The following is a 15290-nucleotide window of genomic DNA, read 5'->3' as shown; positions in this document are numbered from 1 at the left end:
AAGAGCACATGTTACATGATCCCATCCCGAAGTGTTCTGAATAACAAAATCTCCAGAAACAGAAAGATTAGTGTTGCCTGGGCTGGCGTGGTAATGGCATGGGGAATCTCTGCTCATGGGTGTAAGGTTTCTTTTTGGGATAATGAAAATGTTCTAATATGAGATTATGGTGATGATTGCACAGCTCAGCACATATACTAAAAACCATTGAATTGTACACATTAGATGGGTAAACTTTATAGTATGTAGATTATGTCTCAATAAAGTGACTAAAAATTGAGGAGGAAATTGTTTTGGAATGAAGGGCATACGTATTTACTTGTTTCCCTTAAAGAAGTGGCTTCTGTTGAGTTGTCTCTCCCTTGCCATTCTCTAAGCTCTTCGGGAACAGGGACCATCTCCATCTTATTCACAGCTGTTTCACAGGACCTGATGCGTAGTAGCTGCTCAAGAAACCTGTTGGGCAGGACAATTCTGGCCCCTCCAGCAAGGGGGTGGAGCAGCTAAAGCACCAACCACATCTGGCAGTGTGTATTTCCATTTACCAGTTGTGCCATTTTAGATACCCAAGTGCCAGTGACCTCAATGCCACTGTGCTAACAGGACCATGATCCTCTTGGCCCCTCTTGTTAGTTACCACCTCGTTGCCAGGATCAAGAAAAGAGCATGCCTGAGACATGTTTCAGAAGATGTTAATGGCATAAGTTCAGTCCACCTTCTGTGGGGAAGAAACTTTGTTTTCTCGACCCCATTAAAAAAAACAAAACAACCGGCAAAAGAGATACAGGAGGCTGGATATTCAGCTTAAGATGCGTCTGGAGCAGTAGGGCTCTTTAATGAAATAAGAGTGGGCATGTGGGACTTGGGTTCCTCATCAAGGCTCGGCTAAATGGAAGGCCCTTTCTGCCTGTGCACCGGCAAACTTGTCTGACGTGAAGTTCCGCGAGACTCAAGTAGCAGCGCGCTCTGCTGCTCTCAGAAGTGGTGTGACATTCGGTTTACCAATTGAATCCCATGAAGGCTTGCTGAAGGGCCACTCTAATGTCTCAATTGCATCTTTGCTGCCTCCACCGGGCAGCCAAAAAGCGTTTGCTGGGCGCAGGCCTGTCTGCTCTGAGCGGGCTGCCAAGGGTGAGCAGTGGCAGAACAAGAAAGGGCCCCCTGACCGATTCTGAGAGACTTGACTATCCCTACCCACCGCTGCGCCCCCAGAAGGCACAGTTAGTGTTGCCTCCTCAGAATGACTGGGGCTCTCCTTACCCCCCGCCAGCCTATCCAGTACTCCCAATTTGGCCAGATCCTCATTTGTGCTTCTGAACCAGTATCTTAGTCTAACCTGTGTGCTTTTTTTTGAACCTGGGTAATTATTTTTCTCCATCTTGCATTCTTTTTTTTGTTGTTGTTAAAGTATAGTTTATTTACAGTATCATGTTAGTTTCAGATACACATAGATAGTACACATGTCTATATACACATATATATATTCTTTTTCAGATTTTTTCTCTTATAGATTACTACAAAATATTGAGTATAGTTCCCTGTGCTCTACAGGTCCTTGTTGGTTATCTATTTGATATATAGTGGTGTGTATTCTATCTTGCATTCTTTTTTCTTTTTTTTTTTGGTGGTACGCGGGCCTCTCACTGCTGTAGCCTCTCCCGCCGCGGAGCACAGGTTCCGGGCCCACAGGCCCAGCCTCTCCGTGGCATGTGGGATCCTCCCGGACCGGGGCACGAACCCGTGTCCCCTGCATCGGCAGGCGGACTCTCAGCCACTGTGCCACCAGGGAAGCCCTATCTTGCATTCTTTAATCATGTGTTTGAGTTATGCTAGCTGATGCTGTTTCCTCAAGGAGTTTCCAGTCCAGCCTTTCCTCTGTCTTTCTCCTCTTCCTCCCCTTCTTTTTTCTTTTATTATCTGGAATCTTTTAGGCCCCAAATATGAAAGTCAATAAGTATCAGTTTAGGGGCTTCCCTGGTGGCGCAGTGGTTGGGAGTCCACCTGCCGATGCAGGGGACACGGGTTCATGCCCCAGTCCGGGAAGATCCCACATACCGCCGAGCAGCTGGGCCCGTGAGCCACGGCCGCTGAGCCTGCGCGTCCGGAGCCTGTGCTCCGCAACGGGAGCGGCCACAACAGTGAGAGGCCCGCGTACCGCAAAAAAACAAAACAAAACAAAAAATAAGTATCAGTTTAGACCAAGACATGGTAAATGTCATCACAGCGCTTGCTGGCCACAGTTTGAATACTTTAACTCTGAAAACTGCCCCCAAAAAACATACTTTTTAAAACCTGTGGGGGAGAAATGGTGATAAGTCAGAACTAATTGTAATTGTTTCTAGCGCTTGTCTCATTTTGCGTGCTCTCATACTGAGAATGAATTCATGATTCAAGTTCACTCCAGGAAGAAAGTTAAAATTAGTTCTTTATGAGGAGTTCATAACAGAGGAAGCTTATAAGAGTCACAGTTCTCCTAAAAAGCTTTATGGCTGTAGAGTACCTTACGCTTGGCATGCGGAGAACTTGGAACATGAACCATGTTTGCTACAGTTTGCATTTTTGTAAATATGGAAATTGAAAATTGGAGAAGGTTAATAATCTTGTTTTCTAAAAAAGAGTAGGTAAAATGTAAGTATAGGAACAGTGCATTTCAAATCAATGTTACCTCTGCGTTTGCATTAACAGATTAAGATCGGTAATGTATTTCTACGTGTGGCCTTGTTTGGCAGGATCATTTCTAACTAAAAAATATATGGTACATTGGAGAACAAACACCTGATCCTGGCACACGGCTTGTATTATCAGTTACTATACATGAAGATCATTCCAAGGTTGACATTTGCTGGGAAAACAGACAGTGCTCTAGGGCTCTGGATGAGGGTGTAAGATAAATACAAGTTATTTTTTAAACATTAGCAAAGTATTTGAGATTTCACTCTCCCAAGATTCAAATTTTAGCCACATTTGAGAAGCAGAGAGATATACTAGTTAGTTGTTTAGTTAGTTATAAATTAACTATGCTAGGGCCCCAAATGATTTATGTTCTGAGAGCAAAGAAGACAGTTTTTAAAAGGGTGGGAGTAGGTTAAAGGTCCCAATATTACTTAAAACTCTGGGACTTAGAGTTGTATTGTCATTCCTGGTGATGAGAGTAAGAACTTACAATATTGAGTGGACATTTTGAAGCCTTTTGAACTTTTCTTGGTTGGGTTATTTGTTCTTTTACGATTAATTTGAGTGTTTTCACGCACTGCTGATGAGATATGCTGACTGGCATATCCACTCCGGAGGGCAGTTTTGTGGTGTCTCAGTGTTTCAGAAGCACAGGCAGTTTTTTGACTTCAGGTCTACCTTTGAGAAACACGTCCATATGTGGACAAGGATTCATGCATAGCTGGGTTCTTCAGCCTTAGCACTACTGATACTTCGGGCCAGGCGATTCTTTGTTTTGGGAGGCTGTCCTGTGCATTGTAGGATGTTTAGCAGCATCCCTGGCCTCTACCCACTAGAAGCCAGTGGCAACCCCGGTTGTGACAACCAAAAATGTGTCCAGACATTGCCGAATGTGCCCAGGGGAGCAAAATTGCTTCCTGTTGAGGGCCACTGATGTATAAGAATGCTACTGGGGCACTTTCTTTGTAATGTCAGATGAACGGCAAATATCCTAAATGCCCATCTTTTAAAACAGAACTGTTCAATAGAAATATAATGTGAACCACATAAGTAATTTTATGTTTTCTAATGATTGCATTAATAAAAGTAAAAACAGGTGAAATTGATTTTAATGTTTTATTTGATCCAATATATGCAACATATTTTCCTTTCAACATACAATTAAGATTAAAAATTATTAACAAGGCAACATATATATTTTTTCTTAGTAAGTATTCAAAATCTGGCATGTATTTTGTACGTACGGCACATCTCGGCTCATACCAGCTTCACTCAAGTATTCGATAGCCACCTGTAGCTAGTGGCTACCATATTGGATGGCATGGATTTAGAGGAATGGCTTCTAAAAATAACTATGCCATGTTCCTACTGTGACCAGTTACAAATAATGAGGCTGAGAAGTACCTCATGGAAAGAGCTCAAAGGCATATTATTAAGTGAAAACATGGCAGCAGAATAATACGTGTGGTATGACACATGTTAAAAATTATTTTGAGGGACTTCCCTGGTGGCGCAGTGGTTAAGAATCAGCCTGCCAATGCAGGGTACACGGGTTCAAGTCCTGGTCCGGGAAGATCCCACATGCTGTGGAGCGGCTGGGCCCGTGAGCCATGGCTGCTGGGACTGTGAGTCTGGGGCCTGTGCTCTGCAGCGGGAGAGGCCACAGTAGTGAGAGGCCCGTGTACCACAAAAAAAAAAAAAAAAAAAAATAGCGCTGGTCTTTCTTTAAAGCAATTCTACATGAACTCTAACAAACGAACATATATAGTGGCAAGACCCAAAGTTGCACTCCATAGAAAATTGTCTAATAGGTAGTTCACAAAAGAAAGGATTATATAGACTTTAAAAAATTATTTATTTAGATTCTTGAGCGCATCGTCACCATTTGAAAATAGGAGATTAACCATCCTTGGTATTTAGAAAGTACCACTTCAGTTGGATTGATAGGAAAAATCTCGTTAAAAAATTTTTTTCCTTTTGCTGTGTTCTGCCTGATTGCATGACAATTACAATGTCAGTGCCAGCCAGGGTGAAGCCAGTGTAATTTCATTTGACAAGATAAGCCCCTCTGAGAATCAGGCTTATTTTACACTTGATCCAGGGTCAATATTGGTTTGGGATGCAGTTCTTATATATTTCTCCATCATTGGCCTCCTCTGCACTTAGAAATAAAACAAATCAATGTTTGGTAAGACTTAGAGCCATTATCTGTCTGTTCTGAGGCTTTGAAAATACCCAGAAATTGCCTGACTTACTGAATGCTCCATTCATTTGTCCCGGGGTTTAAAGGAGCACACTCTTGTCACCATGGAAACAGACTCACATTCTAAGGAAACTGATTCAGAGCCTCCCTCCTAATGATAATATATAGCATGAGCTCTGAAGAGAATAAAGGATCTATATTAGATTCCATTGTTGAGACGATGGTGTCCCCTTGATCCACAGATCTCTTCCTTGTTTGGTTTTAGTCCCTAGGTTGACATTTGCGGGGCAATAGTATCTGGTGAGAGTTTGATACTTTAATCCCTTGCCACTGAGCAACTGCATTTGTGTGAACAACCCAAATGTCTGATTGGTTTCATACAGACTCTGAGGTTGGTGGGCATTTGATAACAGCTACCAGTGTTTGCTCCCAGAAGCCTAGTAATCTGGTATTGGGCTTTAACTCTGGCTGGGGCTGGAATAAACTAGTTAAGACCTATAGGAGGCCCCATGATCTGAAAATGGTCGATTTAGGAAAAAGACTACTTAAAGTGACCCTAATTAGAATGGGTCCCAATATTTTATACTAAATATTGGGGGTGAGGTGGCTTAATTGGAATTTTCATTTTGAAAAATAAAACAAAAATTATAAACATAAAGTTATTTGATCTTACAATTTAAGATCAATTGTAATGGTTGTAGGGCTTCCCTGGTGGTGCAGTGGTTGAGGTGGCGCCTGCCGATGCAGGGGACACGGGTTCGTGCCCCGGTCCGGGAAGATCCCACATGCTGCAGAGTGGCTGGGCCCGTGAGCCATGGCCGCTGAGCCTGCACGTCCGGAGCCTGTGCTCCACAACGGGAGAGGCCACAACAGTGAGAGGCCCGCGTACCGCAAAAAAAAAAAAAAGAATGGTTGTAAATATAGGTTGAATCCAGCATGAAACAAGTATGGCATTTTAAAAAATATTTTAAACACACTGTCATAAGCATGTGTAGATTTTGATATCATCTCTCAACTCACCACCTACCCAATAGACACAAGTATGGTATTAAAAAAACCTTTTTTTTTAAATTGAACTGTAGTTGACTTACAGTGCTGTGCCAATCTCTGCTATACAGCAGAGTGACTCCGTTATACGCATATAGACATTCTTTTTTTTTAATATTCTTTCCCATTTTGGTTTACGGGATATTGAATATAGTTTCCTGTGCTATACAGTAGGACCTTGTTGTTTAAATATGGTATTTTTTGTTGTAAAATTTCCAGCAGAACTTGGTAACTAATAGGTGTGTTCCGGCACTTGGGGCTTTTGCCAGATGCTAGTGTTTGAATGTTTCAATCATTCAAACCACTCCCTCTTCACTACCTCAGTAGGTTCCTGCCTCCCTTTTTGCTGTTACTTTCTACTTCCTAGAATAAATGCCTTACTCTAGCTTCGTGGCTCCCTTCTTTGCCCTCCTCCTCCCTCATATGTGATAATTCTTTTGGATTCTGTCCCTTCATTTGTGTTCTTCAAGTAGCTTCCTTGCTCCTAGCCCTCATCCCTTACTCACTTTAGGTGCTCCGTCCTTGTTAGGACTATTCAGACTCTACACTTCCTTTCTCCCTAGACTTTCCGTAGCACTTATCTGTTGCATTCAATGTGGCACTTAATCACACACTACTTTCTAAATGTATTTAAATGATGTGTTGTTATATGCCTTGCCTACTCACACAGTGTCCTTGAGAGAAGGGATGGTGTATCTTGAGGACCCTAGCACAAAGCCATTCAAACTCTTGGATCTCAAGATCCTACTGTCGAATTTTGTTCAGTTATTTGAACTCAGTGGTTTCTGAGTTTTCTGAATACATAACGTTAGCCTATGATTTTACTTTTTTACAACTGCTGAAGTTTTCTAACGAAATCCCATAAGCAGCTATTCCAGAAACATCTACAGACTCATAGGATGTTAGAGGGAATTACTTCTAAATACATATATGGGTAATTCATGTGGCTAAAATCTTGACTGTGGGTTGAAAATGTCCTAGTCCATCAAGCTTTGAAATCCTCCAAAGAAAGTCAATAATATTGGGTTGGCCAAAATGTATGTACCCAATACATCATTTGAGCTTTATCCCAAAGTGAATGATGAAGCAGTGCAAAAGAGGAGAGATTTCCTAAGAAAGAAAGACCCCTCTGTAAGGCCCCTTTTGACTGGTAGAAACTAGACAACAGGAAAATAAGATATAGATTTGATGTTTGTTAGTGTACTAATAAGTTAGCTAGCTAAAGGAAAATGGAATCACATCCTAGCTTCCTGAGTTTTGTGCTAAGTATTGACTTAAGTGTTAGGAAACACTTATTATAAAACATATTTTTAAAAATTGAAGTGTAGTTGATTTACAATATTATTATTAGTTTCAGCTGTGATTTCATAGTTTCATAGTGATTCAGTATTTTTAGAAAAATATGGAATACTTCACGAATTTGAGTGTCATCCTGCTAATCTTGCCCGTATTGTTCCAATTTTAGTAGATGTGCTGCAGAAGTGAGCACCACCAGTTTTTACTGGGATAAAATATATATAACAAAATTTACAGGCTTTCCTGGTGGCGCAGTGGTTGAGAGTCCGCCTGCCGATGCAGGGGACACGGGTTCGTGACCTGGTCCGGGAAGATCCCACATGCCGCGGAGCGGCTGGGCCCGTGAGCCATGGCCGCTGAGCCTGCGCGTCTGGAGCCTGTGCTCCACAACGGGAGAGGCCACAACAGTGAGAGGCCCGCATACCGCAAAATAAAAATTTAGTACACCATTTTAAGATGTACAACTCAGTCATTAAGTACATTTACAATATTGGGCAACCATCACCACTATCCATTTACAGAACTTTTTCATCATCCCAAAGAGAAAGTCTGTACCCGTTAAACAATAACTCTCCATTCCTCTTAACCCAGCTCCTGGAAACCTTCAATCTACATTCTGTTTCTATGAATTTGCTATTCTAGCTAGGTACCTTGTATAAGTGGAATCATATAATATTTTCCCTTTTGTGTTTGACCTATTTCACTTGGCATAATGTTTTTAAGGTTCATCTGTGGTGCAGCGTGTATCAAAATTGCCTTCCTTTTTAAGGCTGAATGATATTCCATTGTATGTAGATACCACATTTTGTTTATCCCTTCCTCTGTTGATGGGTGAACATTTTGTTGAACTGTGAAATATTGGTATCACTTGCTTGGCATGTTATAGTGTTTTTTTCTGATTCACCCTCACCCTTCCCCCCTTTAAAAGATTTCTTATCTCTGGCCTCTACAGAGGGATTTCTGTATCGCAGTAAATAAGTTTGTTCAACTAGTCTGGGAAGGTATTTTGACCCAACAGAGAGGGATGGATGAGACCAGGTGTGATCAGCTTAACCACACGCCATCCTTACTGTCAGCCCTGCATGGAGGTGACTTTAGAGGCCTAGAGGGAACGATGTCATATATTATAATGGGTACAGAGTGACACTTGTGAAGCTTGTTTAAATCTTTGTGTAAAAGCTCTGAAAAATTTCTGATCTAAGTTTGTATTTGTGAAAGCTTTGGGAGGGAAGACTAAACATTTGAGAATTATCGTTCTGGCTGAGGCAGCTCTCTGGAGCAGTACGAGTTGAGGCTCCGAGGAATTTGTGGAGTCGTAGCCAAGAATCCCAAGAGACAGTATTTCTTCTGGTTCATGTGCAAGTGGTGAGAGCAACAGACTTTAAATCAGCCTCAAAGATAAGAGAAAGAGCAAAGGCAGGCAGCACCGGACAAGACCCAGATATTCAGGTCCACCTGCTCAGACGCTCGGAGGAGGGTTTCCATTTTCACTAACGGTACTTCCTAGGGGAGATAAAACACGGGGTTGCTTTAGAATACAGAGGAAAACAAAGGTAGTGAGTGTCTGAATTCTGTTTTTTGTAGGCTTCTTCTGCCTTTCTATAGAAGGCAGGCCCCAGTCTCCATCCCCACCCCAGCCTTTTATGGGAGGAGCAGCAAGCAGGGACACCTGGGTCCAAGGTCTCCTCATCTACGCTGAGTGGACAGCCTCACCTGGTTTCTACCACGCCCTACACACACTTTCTAGACATGCTTTTGCTGTAATTAGGTTTAGACATACTATCTGGGAACCCCATAAACCCCCTCCCCTGGAAGGCCTGGTTTGCTGTGTCATATGAGGTATCTGAGCAGCTGGGCACAGAGTCGAAGTCTATTACTTAAAACTGGAAATGCTTTAAAATAATGAGTTTTGAAAACATATCTACATTTCCTCATTTTTATTATGCAACATTTAAAAAAATGCAAACATCAAAGCCATGGTATAATGAACTCCCCTTCTCGTCTATCTAAATTCAATAATTTTAAACATTTTGTTATATTTATCTATCTACCTGTCTATATCTATCTATTCTGTTTTGCTGAACCATTTGAAAGATAGTTGCAGACATCATGGCATGGCATCTCTACTGCTTCTTAATTAAGAACATTCTTCTACAAAAACAAAACACCATGACCACACCTGAGAGTATTAATAACACTTCCATATTATGAACTCTACAATCTAGGTTGAAATAATCTTAATTTTCTTAAGAATAATAAAACAAATTAGTTTCCTAACAGAAGCCTCAGAGACTGGGAAACTTAGATTTCAGAGGCTGAAGAATTATATAGGAGGAGTGATGTGGTGCCACGTGGAAACTATGAGACTTGGAGTCGGAGTCCTATGTTGCGGTTCTAAATCATTATAAGGCGTCAGGGAAGGCATTTAGCTTTCTGAGCTCGTTGGCAAAATGAGGAGGTTGGGTAGAATAATCCCTAAGGTCCCTCTGATTCCCCCCTCAAATATGTGATTATTAATTGCTAATGTAAAAATATTGTGCAAATGATACCCTGGGTTTTTGGAGAACGTGTCTTTTTCCCTCTTCATTCTTGATTAGGGATTGTCTAGTTGAGTGATGAAAATGAAAGGTAGCCTGCCTTTCTGTGGTGCCGTTTTCTCCTATGAAATAATTATCTGTTAACCACTGCACCTCTCGTGCCACTGGAGGAAGAACAGTTTTAAACTTGGCTGACTTCTTTGTACCATTTATTTGTATCATTTATTCCAGGCCTGCTCTTGTTTTGCCATCATATTTTTGGTTAGTCATTGAAAAGACGGTTTCATCCCCAGAAGGGCTCCCTAATGTGGGCCACTCATATTCCCTGCTAACCCATATTTTGTTCTTAATGAAACATTGTTTGAGTCATTATGGAGTGAGAGTGGTCAGCAGAATGTCTGTACTTGGCCCTGGTCCGTGAAAACACCGGGAAGACCAAGGTGGTCTTCTCTGCCTTCCCTGTGATTTTACTGATACACATCGGGCTCTGGTTATGTTCCCAGTGGGCCAGAATTATTATACTCTCGGCTATAAGTCTGGGAGTTGTGGCTGGTTCTCTCAGCTCACATAGTCCCACTGAGTCGGTTGCTTCTTTTTCTACTTCTATCATCCTTTTTTTCTCTCTCCCTTCTCCTTTCTTTCTCATTCACTTCTTCATTCGTTCATTTCTTCAGTATATGCATGTATTGCGTGCCTCCTCAGACACAGGGCAGGGGCTGTGGGGAAGGGGCATCCCTATCCCGTTGGTTTATTTCTACATTGGCTGTAACCCATGTCTAAATGAAGGGCTGTTAAAGGGTCATGGCCTTGAAGACCTTGCTTGATTCCCATAATGAAAAAGAAAAGAGACCTGTGGAATGTGTGTGTAGCATATTAGTTACTTAGGAGGCAATTTCCACCCAAGCTTCTGATTTGAGAAACCTGGGACTGGTTAGGAGCGAGAAGGTGGGGAACTCAGCGCACACGGTGGTGACCAGCCTGGGCTGCAAGAAGGCGGAAGGCTGGTTCTCTGGGATTTGCTGACACAAATGCAGACGCGTTGTGATGTTTTGGTGGTGGCCTGGAACAAGCTAGTTTTATGATGAGTGCATTCTCTTCCTTTCTAAAACATTGATCCATTAGGTTAAGAAAATAGAAATAAAACCTTCCCCAGATGCAGTGCTCAGAATTGGATTGCTTTCATCAGTGTCATCTTTAAGCTCTGTCATGGCCCCTCCTTTTCCCTCATGATTACCCCCCCTCCCATTAACATCCATCTGGATGTAGCCACCATGGATTCTTTGAAGCCATTCTCCATATATTTCATAGCTATGTAACTGTGAAGTAGCACATTTTGTGTGTACTTAAAAATGAATGTGGAAGTAAATGGTATGTAAGACTCATTTGGCAACCTCCTTTGATTTATATATTTATCTTTCACTCGGCACTGCTTTATAAGATCCATCTATGTGAGAGGGTGTGGAGAAAAGGGAACCCTCTTGCACTGTTGGTGGGAATGTGAATTGATACAGCCACTATGGAGAACAGTATGGAGATTCCTTAAGAAACTAAAAATAGAACTACCATACGACCCAGCAATCCCACTACTGGGCATATATCCTGAGAAAACCATAATTCAAAAAGAGTCATGTACCACAATGTTCACTGCAGCTGTATTTACAATAGCCAGGACATGGAAGCAACCTAAGTGTCCATTGACAGATGAATGGATAAAGACGACGTGGCACATATATACAATGGAATATTACTCAGCCATAAAAAGAAACGAAATTGAGTTATTTGTAGTGAGGTGGATGGACCTAGAGACTGTCATACAGAGTGAAGTAAGTCAGAAAGAGAAAAACAAATACCGTATGCTAACACATATATATGGAATCTAAAAAAAAGGTTCTGAAGACCCTAGGGGCAGGACAGGAATAAAGACGCAGACATAGAGAATGGACTTGAGGACATGGGGAGGGGGAAGGGTAAGCTGGGACAAAGTGAGAGAGTGGCATGGACATATATACACTACCACATGTAAAATAGATAGCTAGTGGGAAGCAGCCGCATAGCACAGGGAGATCAGCTTGGTGCTTTGTGACCACCTAGAGGGGTGGGATAGGGAGGGTGGGAGGGAAACGCAAGAGAGAGGAGATATGGGGATATATGTATATGTATAGCTGATTCACTTTGTTATAAAGCAGAAACTAACACACCATTGTAAAGCAATTATATTCCAATAAAGATGTTAAAAAAAGTTATTTAAAAAAATAAAAGAGGGTTGCCTGCACTAAGAGACTTGAGAAAAAAAAAAAAGAAAAGATCCATCTATGTGACTCTACACTAGATCCCATTAGAGTAGAATGAAAAGCACTCCTTTTCATTGCTATGAAACATTTTATCCAACAAATACACATTTCTTTGGACATGGGGGCAGTTTTCACTTCTTCACATTAACAAACAATAGTGCTGCATGTTGCCTTGTGCACGTGAAGATATGGTACTTTTTTCTCCAACGCTTTTGTTTTGAAAATTTTCAAACCTGTAGGAAAGTTAAAAGAGCATACAATCATCACCTGCTTTTTTTTAAACCTAAAATATCCAATTATTTAATTTTACTATATTTGCTTTCTCATCTCCCGCACCCCCCTGCCCCCAACACCAGTCCATTTAGGCTGCTATAACAGGATACCGCAGACTGGATGGCTTACGAACAACATAAGCTTTTCACCGTTCTGGAGGCTGGGAAGTCCAAGGTCAAGGTGCCAGCAAATTCTGCATCTGGTGAAGGCCTCCTTCCCGGTCCGTAGACTACATCTTTTCATTGTGTCCTCACGTGGCAGAAGGGGGAAATCTAACTCTCTGGAGTCTCTTTTATAAGGACACTAATCCTGTGAGGGTAGAACCCTTATGACCTAAGCACATCCTAAAGGCCCCACCTCCTTAATACTATTACCTTGGGTTCATAATTCCATCTTCCTAAAACTTTTTATCTTTTTGAGCAAAAAACTGTTCCAAGTGCCTTTTACAGCCTTCCAGGGAATTGAAATTTTTTCCATTAAGAGAATTGTGTAAAGACCGAAATAAATAGAAATCCGAAGGTCAGTGTGTCTGGTGAATACAGAGGATGAATCAGAACTTCCCAGCCAAGGCGTAACAGTTTTTTGCCTGGTAGAAACATGTGGTCTTGCGTTATCCTGATGGAAGATTATGCGTTTTCTCTTGACTAATTCTGGACACCTTTCGTCGAGTGCTACGTTCATTTGGTTTAATTGGGAGCAGTACTTGTTGGAATTAATTGTTGGGTTTTCCGGAAGGAGCTCGTAATAGAGAACTCCCTTCCAATCCCACCATATACACAGCATCACCTTCTTTGGATGAAGACCGGCCTTTGGTATGGCTGGTGTTGGTTCATTCCGCTTGTCCCACGATCTCTTCTGTTCCACATTACTGTAAAATATCCACTTTTCATCGCCCGTCACAATTTGTTTTAAAAACAGAACGTTTTCATTACGTTTAAATAGAGAATTGCATGCAGAAACACGGTCAAGAGGTTTTTTTCGCTTAACTTATGTGGAACCCAAACATCAAAGCGATTAACATAACCAAGTGGTGCAAATGATTTTCAGTGTTTGATTTGGATATTTTGAGTATGTTGGCTATCTCCCGCGTGGTATAACATTGATTGTTCTCAATTTATGTCTGGATTTGATCACTATCAACTTCACCTGACTGTGGAGCATCGTCCAGCAAGAAATTTCCAGCACGAAACTTTGCAAACCACTTTTGACACGTTTGATCAGTCACGGTACCTTCTCCATACACTGCACAAATCTTTTTTTGCATTTCAGTTGCATTTTTACCTTTCTTGAACTAATAAAGCATAATATGCTGAAAATGTTGCTTTGTTTCCTTCCATTTTCAGTATTAAAATGGCTACAAACATTCACCAATTTTATAAGTTCTTTTAAAATGCATGCTGATATGACAGCTGTCACAATACAGTCTAACAGAATTCTTTCCAATGAAGTTAAAGACAACGAAGTGCTAGTAGTACCATCTTACGGGAAAAACCGAACAAACTTTTTGGCCAACCCAGTATACACACACACACACGTATGTATATGTGTTTAAGGTTTTTTTTAACTGAATCTTTAAAGTTTTAGACTTCACTCCTAAATATTCCACCACAGATCTTCTAATAACAAGGTCATTCTCTTATTAACCACGATACAGTGATCATGCCTAAGAAATTAAATAATTGCAGAGTATCATATAGTACCAATCTAGAATATGTATACTTTTATCTTAAAAAATACTGCTGGGACTTCCCTGGTGGAGCAGTGGTTAAGAATCCGCCTTCCAATGCAGGGGACATGGGTTCGATCCCTGGTCTGGGAAGATCTCACATGCCATGGAGCAACTAAGCCTATGTGCCACGACTACTGAGCCTGCGCTCTAGAGCCCATGAGCCACAACTACTGAGCCCGCATGCCACAACTACTGAAGCCTACGCACCTAAAGCCAGTGCTGCACAACAAGAGAAGCCACCACAATGAGAAGCCCACATGCCACAATGAAGAGTAGCCCCTGCTTGCCGCAACTAAGAGAAAGCCCGCAGGCAGCAACGAAGACCCAACACAGCCATAAATAAATAAATAAGTTAAAAAAAAAATACTGCCAAAGTCTCTCCAAAGCATCTGTACTAATTTATTGTTACCAACAGCCATGCATGAAAATTTCAACTTCCCCAGACATTCATCAACATTTTATTATCTCACTTTAATTTTTGCTAGTTAGTTGGATTAAAAAAGGTATCAACTTTTACATTTGCATTTTAAAAAAGAAAAATCAGCCACAAAAACATGTAATTTAGCTGTAAGATTTTATCTTTGTCAAAGTCGAAATGAGATCCCAATTTGGCTTCCAGCACAGGGTAATAAGCTCCATGTCTGTGAACAATTTAGAGCAGGATTCTTCCATTTTTTTCTGAAAATTTAGGAAACAAATATAATGCAGCTCAGTTCTTCATTTTATAAACATAGACCTTTCAGCCAGAAGTCTTGTCAGAGAACGTTTTGCCACAGTTATCTTGGGGGTCTGAAGTTTTTTCAGTGATGCATTAATAGTATCAGTTTAAAATTCATATAAATCGTTAACTTTAACATTAGAATAGCCTACAGGATATGAAGCCCTCACGTTGAGAACAGAGAGGAAACAGAACAGACTGGGTCCCTGCTCTTCATGACAGTAAAACTGATACTAAAACTTAAAATTTTTTTTAGCAAAAACTCTTAGGTTTAACATTCGACAACCGATAGACATGGATGCTCATAACCAAACGTGGATAGAATTTTGTTTACTTTTATGAATAAGTAATAAAGACAAACAGTATATCTGTACTACCCAGTGATTAACATTTGGTGATGATAATTCTGACTTACAAGTATATGTATGTGTGTGTGTGTATGCAAGCATAAGAATAATCCAGATCACTTTCACCTTAAAATAACACTGACACTCACTGAGTGTTTTGCTGTGGGCTAAGCACT

General features: G+C 41.1%; 1 protein-coding gene and 1 pseudogene across 1 annotated transcript in view; one reads left to right on the top strand and one right to left on the bottom strand.

The window, feature by feature from the left end:
- Positions 1–15290, top strand: part of GNA14 (G protein subunit alpha 14) — a 193576-nt gene that overhangs the window by 60333 nt on the left and 117953 nt on the right. The window lies entirely within an intron of this gene.
- Positions 7320–7412, bottom strand: LOC136125199 (U6 spliceosomal RNA; annotated as a pseudogene).

Source organism: Phocoena phocoena, chromosome 6, assembly GCF_963924675.1.
Source record: "Phocoena phocoena chromosome 6, mPhoPho1.1, whole genome shotgun sequence".
In the NCBI taxonomy this organism is placed as follows: Eukaryota; Metazoa; Chordata; class Mammalia; order Artiodactyla; family Phocoenidae; genus Phocoena; species Phocoena phocoena.
Note: the sequence above shows the minus strand (reverse complement) of the source record. Positions and strands in the feature narration are given on the sequence as shown.